Raw genomic sequence first — 10000 nt, forward strand, 5'->3', positions numbered from 1 at the left:
GCTGTTTCTTGGAGATGCACTAAATTAGGTTTTATGCCTATTTTCTACATCTATCTGTTCAAATCTATAGGAATAGTTCCTAATGCACCTATAACTATAGGGATACATTTTACCCGCACTACTTTCCATAGTCTCTGTAAATTGATGGCTAGGTCCTCAATATATATATATATATATATATATATATATATATATATATATATATATATATATACATATACAGAATTTGAGGAAACAATATCCGCGTAAGAGATTGTTAAAAACAATCGAGATGCTAACTGAGTTTGACCAAATATATTGATAGGAAGATCATCAATATATATGTACAAACGGTCTCATATATATATATATATTATTGGCTAAACTGGCAATATGACCATCCCAAGTACAACAATATATATATATATATATATATATATATATATATATATATATATATATATATATATATATATATATATATATATATATATATATATATACATTCTGAGTTTGTTTTTTCACTATCAATCTGTTGTTTATTTTGCCCCAAATCCCACTTTCTTCCTCAATCAGTTAATCGACCCCCAAATCATTGAAGATATTATAGATTATCCATCATCTCGTTTTCAACACTAAGGCTGAGACTTACAAACCATTCCAGAGGTGGATGGATTCCTCTGAGATATCTTGCTGTCATTGGTCGCTCGTGCTTCCCCTTTCTTTTTGGCTCGTCTCGACCTATTAGCATTTCTCTATATCTTCCATTTCTTCCCCGCCAGCTCAAGGCCTTGTGGTGGTGCTACCGGGTATCTTTATCTGCAATCTCGTGGCCTTCAACTCCTGAAAATAAAGATGAAGCACAATTTCTTTATTATTCACCACCTGTGACCTATCGAAACATCACCTTCTGAGATTTGCTGTTACTGCTACTACTTCCGCTATTTTCTGATTTTCCGACTTTTCCATGTAGAAATCCCTCAAGAGTGTCTTCTTGTCACACGTACAGCAACTGGGATTTCTGCGCTACGCCACCAATTTAATTGTTTCCTTGTCTGCGCTACTGGATGGCTTTATGATGTTCAAAGTCACCAGAACTTACATGTCTGTGCAGACCCTATTTATCTGCATGTTATTTCATGCCAATCCTGCACTCGCCATCGACCCATTTCTATGCCACATAAGAAACGACGAACAAAGAATCAACGTCACTACAATGCAGATTACTTGTGGTCGTCGCAAAATACCCTTGGTTGTGACCCCCAAGTATCTCGTCTTCTTCTATATTGCTGCTCCAGCCTGTGGAAAGATGTACGATGTACCAATTTCGACTGTTGACTCGGCTCTTTATCTGTTTTAAAATGTTACACATGCTCTCAAAGGTTCTGTCCCAGTCTGTGGAACACAGCTTACTATACACTATAAATGGCTCAAGGCTTCCTTCAACAGCCCCTTGAGGCCATATACTGAGCCCATCCAGTTATTCAGTGATTTTTTTTCAGCCCCCTTTTTGCGACACAGTTATGTTACTCTCCTCTTTGCCAGTTTCTTGATACATTCTAAAGACAGAAACGCTGTCTTTCGTAACATACCTTCCCAACGTGTTTTACTTTTCTTTTTCGGGAGCAGGTCTCCCTTATAACCATTGCTAGCAAAATTGTTGTTACTTCTATTAACGTCGTTTGAAATATCGTTATTTCTAAAGTGTCTTCAATAACAGATATTTTCTTTATTTCACAACATATTTCTGTACTATTGTTTTCACAATTTATTCTTTGAGGCCGGGGTACTAAACATAAAGGGAAAAGAGCCCAAAAGAAAACGAATGTTTTCAAAGATAGAAAATATGAAAACATCCCAGTAAAAATATCTATTTTTCCACCCTACGTTAAATGCGGTGGATACAAATGTTTTCTAAAACCACCTTTTGGTGAAATAATTTGAAAAAAGAAAAAAAAACATTTTTTTTTATTAAGTACTAGCGTGGCTAATCTAAATCTTCCATGGAGCTGTGTTTGACACGTCCGCTCACTTCAAAACATAATAATAATAATAATAATAATAATAATAATAATAATAATAATAATAATAATCTATATTTGCTCATAGATATGCCAATTCCTGCAATGCATCCTGCAAAAACATTTGGAAAGTTAAATACAAGGACATTGAAATTGAGGTCCCAAAAATGTGGTATCTAAGAACAACGTGTGGTTATCGGGACTTTAGGGGCAATACTAAGTGGCACCCTTAAACAATTTGGCCAAATACCAGGAAATCCAAAAAGTATCAGAACTACAAAAAAATTGTTCTTATGAGTATTGCCAATATCCTAAGAAACATTGTCAACTTGAAAATACTTGATTCCCTTAAAACTCTTTCAAAACTGAAATATTTCAAATTTAACAAAATCTTAGTTTTCAGATTCTAACCCCTTTTTCTTGTAATATATCTTTGTTAATTATGATTAACACCCGTAGTAAAACGTCCAACTTGTTGTTACTTGTGGTCTGTCGGTGAGACTCGGAACAACTCATATAAAACAAGGCAACAACTTCTGTTTATAACAATATATGCTAGCATACATACATACATACATACATACATTAAAAAAAGCATATGAAAGTATCAAAAAAATATTGGAAATATAAAAAAATGGTACTTATAGAAAATGAGAAAGGGTGGGAGGATGTTCAAGAATGTATTGAAAGATGTCAATATTTTTGAGTTTTAAATTGCACGAAATAATTAAATTAACGATTTATAATTAAATGAACATACAAACACACACACACACAATGTATGCTAAACGAAGTATAATAATAACGAAGATGAAGTGTCTGTACAAGTTATTCTCACGAGTATATTACAATTCCAAATGTGTAATATACTATTGTCATTATATATATATATGTATGTATGTATGTATGTATGTATATATATATATATATATATATATATATATATATATATATATATATATATATATATATATAATATACATAGATATATGTATATATATATATATATATATATATATACATATATATATATATATATATATATATATATATATAATATTAGTACTAGTTTTACTATTGCCGGCTAGTAGGATGGCTGAATCGTTAGAATGTTGGCTAAAACAGTCTGCTGTATTGTCACTGTTCACATTCCGGGTTCAACTCCTACGGTAGTCAATTCTGCTTCTCCTCCCCACGCCCAGGATAGATAAAGAAAAAATACTAGTCTTGTACTGGCAACAACAGTAATAACTAAATCTCTCTCACTCCCGTCCAAATGATGGAATAGTACCTAGATTCATTTCTACTATAGGCACAAGGCCTGAAATTTTGGGGAAGGGGACTGTCGATTACATTGAGTATTCAACTGGTACTAATTTTATCGACCCCGAAAGCATGAAAGGCGAAGTGGACTTCAATGTAATCCGAAATCAGAACATAAAGACGGATGAAATGGCGCTAAGCGTTTTGTCCGGCATGTTAACAATTCTACTAGCTCACCGCCTTCATTGTGCCTCAACTAAAAACCATTATCATTGGGTGGTAAGGTGATGAGCTTGCAGAGTCGTTAGCACGCCGGACAAGATTCTTAGTGGCATTTCGTCCGTCTTTACGTTCTGAGCTCAAATTGCGCTGAGGTCCATTTTGCCTTTCAACTTTTCGCGGTTTTTCAAATAACCACCAGTCGAGCACTGGGGTCGATGTAATCGACTTCACCCCTCCCCTCAAAACTTCAGGCCTTGCGTATATAGTTGGATGGATTACTACTCAGCAGTGATTGGCAGAGTTGTTCGAGGTCTGGATTCTATTGCATAGTACTTTTTACGGTTCTTTACATTCTGAGTTCAAATCCCTGCAAAGTCGACTTTGCCTTCCATGCTTCTACGGTCAAAGCGTTCAACCAAATTCTTTCGTCAATGCTTCTAGCTTTGTGTCATTTTTAGAGGCTATTAAAGAGAGGGACTTTGAAGATTTGACAGAGCGTCGGACAAAATTCCTTGTAGTATTTGTTGTGACTCTTTACGTTCTGAGTACAAATCAGGGATCCTGGTTGGCCTAATTCTGTTCTGATTTATTATTTTAAAGACGTCCCTAAAAGCCCTGTTCAGATATCAAAAATCAAGTATAGTGTGCCAATAACTTTATGGTTTGTTCATAAAGATTATCTTACCTTTTCGTTCTTCCGACGTCGATAAAATAGTGCGCCAGTCAAGTACGTTGACCCCAGTGAAGTACTGGGGCCATTGCAATCAACTAAACCCCTCCCCTTCAAATTTCTGGCCTTGTATTTATGTTTAAAGCTACTAGAGGGTGGTGGGTTGGCAGAATCGTCAGTGCGTCGAACCAAATTCCTTACGATATATTTTCAGATTTTTTCAAATTTTGAATAAAAACTTTATAAAGGTCACCTTGCCCTTTTATCCTTTCGAGATCGATAAAACTAAGTACCAGTAAAGTACTACGATCGATTTTATTGTTAGAATGTTGGACACAGGCCCTTCGTCTATATTACAAATAATAATTAATTATTAGTGTCTTAACCTATAGATTTCTACTTATCTAACTCTGCTCTGCACATTACAATTCAATATTGCTACCGCTTACTCCGTTTGTAATCTAGAATTGTGTTCTAGAATTGTGCTACAAAACGTCCTGCGCTTGTTTGGCTGTCTCTCTTTATCTCTGTCTCTCCCTCTACCCATCCCTCTATCTATTTATCTATCAATATCTCTCTCTCTCTCTCTCTCTCTCTCTCTCTCTCTCTTCATCTCCTATTTCTGTATCTCCCTTCCTCTCTTCTCTCTCGTTCTCTATCTCTCATTCTCACCCATCCGTGTCTTTGTCATATTTTACATTATTTTTCTCAATTTACTTTTATTCTTTATATATATATATATATATATATATATATATATATATATATATATCGCCTCTCCCTCTTTCACTCTCCCTCTTTCACTCTCCCTCTTTCTCTTTCTTCTCTCTCGTTTCATTAAATTATTATTTATTTTAACGAAAACACAAATTTCAAATTGATCATGACATATATGTGTATGTGCGTGTGTGTATGTGCGTGTGTATGTGTGTGTGTGTGTGTGTGTGTGTGTGTGTGTGTGTGTGTATGTATTTAAGCATATGTATGTGTAGATATGAATATATACATGCATATATATATTTGTGTATGTGTATGTATGTATGTATATATATATATATATATATATATATATATATATATATATATGCATGCACAAATATATATATATATAATATATATATGATAAATAAATTCAAAAAGGGATAAAACTCTTTTACAAGAATTTTATCAAGAAGCCAGTGTGTAAAAAAATTCATAAGGGAAATTTCTATTCCCAAGAATATAATTATTCGTTTATATTTATATAAAGGGCATTATTACAGAAAATAATAACGCCACACAGTGGACTTCTCAAAATAACCACATTTAGTACCTAATGCGAGGAAAAAACAACCAACAGAAGACGACCAACTTTCTTTTAAATAAACTTAACTGTGAATCGGCCGATTTCGCGATTACTAGAATGAATCTAGATTTCGTTCATCAGCACAGTATTGTCCCAAAAATATATATAAATAAACAGAATTCTCACCTCACCAAAAACGAACACACTACGCATCCGACAGAGTAAAGGGAATGAAGTTTATCTGTATATATCTTCATCAAAGAAGCGGGAATACTTCCGGATTGCTTCTGGGTACCCATGTGGAGACAGGAATAAAAATTCAACATTGAATATATTCCGTGTATATATTTGATAAATAAATTCAAAAAGGGATAAAACTCTTTTACAAGAATTTTATCAAGAAGCCAGTGTGTAAAAAAATTCATAAGGGAAATTTCTATTCCCAACAATATAATTATTCGTTTATATTTATATAAAGGGCATTATTACAGAAAATAATAACGCCACAGTGGACTTCTCAAAATAACCACATTTAGTACCTAATGTGAGGAAAAAACAACCAACAGAAGACGACCAACTTTCTTTTAAATAAACTTAACTGTGTATCGGCCGATTTCGCGATTACTAGAATGAATCTAGATTTCGTTCATCAGCACAGTAATAATGCCCTTTATATAAATATATATAATATATATATATATATATATATATATATATATATATATATATATATATATATATATATATATATATATATATATATATAATATATATATATATATATATATATATATATATATATATATATATATACATATATATACATATATATATATATATATATATATATATATATATATATATATATATATATATATATATATATATATATATATATATATATATATATATATATATATACATATATATACATATATAAATATATATATATATATATATATATATATATATATATATATATATATATATATATAATAACAACTTGACTAAGCATCATATGATTTAAGGTTTCATGGGTCCATCTTATACGCCGACGAAACTTTACGTCGTATAGAGCTAAGTGAATTGTTATATAACAAATGTGTCGAGGGCCTCTTGGTTTTCTTCGTCCACACTCTCTCTCTATATATATACATACATACATACATACATATATATATATATATATATATATATATATATATATATATATATATATATATATACATATATATATGTATGTATGTATATATATATATATATATATATATATATATATATATATATATATATATATATATATATATATATATATATATATATATATATATATATGTATATATATATATATATATATATATATATATATATATATATATATATATATATATATATATATATATATATATATATATATATACATATATGCAAGACATCATAAATAAGAACGGAGATTTATACATCTTCAAAACTTGTTTATCACAATATTTCAATCCGACACGTGTTTCTTCTGCATAAGTGTCTTAATGCCCCTTGATGCAGCAGTTATGTGCATTTAATTGGTTCAGTTGCAGTACATGTTCAATAAAGGTAGAAATAGTAATGCAATTTTGTTGAAGGCTGTATACACGGGGGTGAATGAAGCGAGCAATACGCTTTACATATATATACATATATATATATATACATATGTATATATATATATATATATATATATATATATATATATATATATATATATTTATATATATATATATATATATATATATATATATATATATATATATATATATATATATATATATTAATGTCGTTTTTCATGTGAAACTATATATAAAAACAATATTATGTTAAATTGAGGTATTGTTTGTTCATTTTTATCAAAGTACATTGTCCTAAAATTTTACACGGGAACATTAAACAGGAACTTCGAAGTTTCAGTTAGGCAGCTAAAACGAGTGTCATGACAGCTGCCTAGCTGCCACTTTGAAATCACTAACAGCTGTTCCTAGTAAAAACTAATACATACATACATACATGATGGAGGTTATAACGAGAAATCCTAGGGATGCCCTCTGCAACACCTCATGTAGCAACCGTGTTTGCAAATTGTTCAAGTATGTTTATAGGTTACACATTTTGGTTAACCATATAATAATTGGTTTTACTTCCATCAATTACTAAAGGATAAATTCGTCAATCGAAGACATATATATCAAACAAGTATGTTATTGTCCTCACGGAGTTAATAACATTAATTTTAACTGAGGGAAAGGGAAGACAAAACAGTGTCACGTACGTACATTTCGGTCAACCAACGCTAATATGTATTTCCATACGCTTATATATATATATATATATATATATATATATATATATATATATATATATATATATATATATATATATATATATATATATATATATATATATATATATATATACATACATATATATATATATATATATATATATATATATATATATATATATATATATATATATATATATATATATATATATATACATACATATATATATATATATATATATATATATATACATATATATATATATATATATATACTGATCTTGTATCTTGGTAGGGTTATTATGCCAACATTAATAACTCTGGAATTCGCATTAAAAATCATGCAAACCAAATAAAAAATAAAAGTACAAATATATATATATATATATATATATATATATATAGTCACATTACTCTTATAATGTATATTGTCTTACAGTATATAGATTAGAACGCCAGCTGCAAGAAAGCTGTGATGCCAGATCTTACCCCAGTTGTACTGAAATCCCCTCCGTTACATTGGCGGCATTTTTCAGAAAATTCTAAAATCATTACAACTATATCCTCTTCCTTAGGAGTGGCGACTCAGAATCAAAGGTCTGTGGTTAAAAATTAAAAAAACAAAGAAGAAAAACGATCCAGGTACACATTTGTCGCACCAATGTGTGCAAATTTCATTATTTCCTTTACCGTTTTTTTTCTTCTTTTTCTTCTATACTTTTGTCTAAATATATTTATGACGTTCTCTCTATATCTGGATTCCTTTTGTCTCTCTCACACCATCTTATTGTTTTGTGTCTCTACATTTTTATATATATATATATATATATATATATATATATATATATATATATATATATATAAATGTATGTATATATATAAATATATATATATACATATATATATATGTGTATATATATATGCATGTATATATACATATATATATATGCACATACATATATATATACATATTTATATATATATATGTATGTGTATATATGTATACATATTTATATACGTATATATGTATATATATATATATATATATATATATATATATATATATATATATATATATATATATATATATATATATGTCTTATTATGCGCATGTAGTATAATAATAACTATAATATATGCCAATATCTAACTCACTGCTGTGAACTGAAGCGTGGAATAATATTTAATAATATTTATAATTACATTATTTATTATTAAATTATATATAAATAATCATACATTGCTATTGTTGTTAAGAACATTAATTTTTTTCTTGTTAATAATATATAAATAAAGTGATTCATCTCAGATTTGTTTGTTGTGGGGTTTTTTATATCATATGTGTGTGTGCATTATGTAAGTATATCTTTTTGTCTAATATATAGATAGATAGATAGATAGATAGATAGATAGATAGATAGATAGATAGACAGACATACATATATACATACTTATATACATGCGTACACATCCACCACCCACACACACACACACACACACACACACACACACACGAACATAAAAACTTAGATATGTTGTATAGCCGGCTGGAGACGATGTCTCCTGGGGCTAAACTACAGCAACATTCGTCCTAAACCAGGACTGCCATGTTATGTTGGCAAACAATCTTTACTCCTAAGGGAGTCTTGCTTTTTATGTGTGTGATTTGTGAGAGGAAATGCTTGAGTCGTGCATTTCCTTATACTTTCCTTATACTTATAAAGACACAGATCGTGTCGTATAGCCAGCTGGAGACGATGTCTCCTGGGGCTAAATTACAGCAACATTTATCCTAAATCAGGACTGCCATGCTATGTTGGCAAACAATCTTTACTCCAAAGTACTGTTGCTGAATATCTCTTCTTGTGAGATTTAAAAATAGTAATTTTCTAACACTCCCTAATTTTCCACAGGTTCATTCTTTCTACATACATACATACATACATATATACATACATACATACATACATACATACATACATACATGACCATCTTCAATCCAGTGACAAAACCAGGTAAAGACTGAGGATTGAGATGGATCAGTGGATGTTCAAGCTGTCTAACTTGTATCATCTGGTTTTCTACACCCAACGACGCTTTACTGCAGCCGCCTTCTGCTCCGTTGAGCACTAAAGGTTTCTTCCGCAGAGTTCGCCGGATCCAGTCTTCACACGCATATAAGGTTTCCGGCTAAATTTGACCACATTTTATGTCTTCTTTTTTCAGGAACAGCTTGATGTTTTGGTGAA

This window comes from Octopus bimaculoides, chromosome 12 (genome assembly GCF_046866305.1).
Source record: "Octopus bimaculoides isolate indiv1 chromosome 12, ASM4686630v1, whole genome shotgun sequence".
NCBI lineage: Eukaryota > Metazoa > Mollusca > Cephalopoda > Octopoda > Octopodidae > Octopus > Octopus bimaculoides.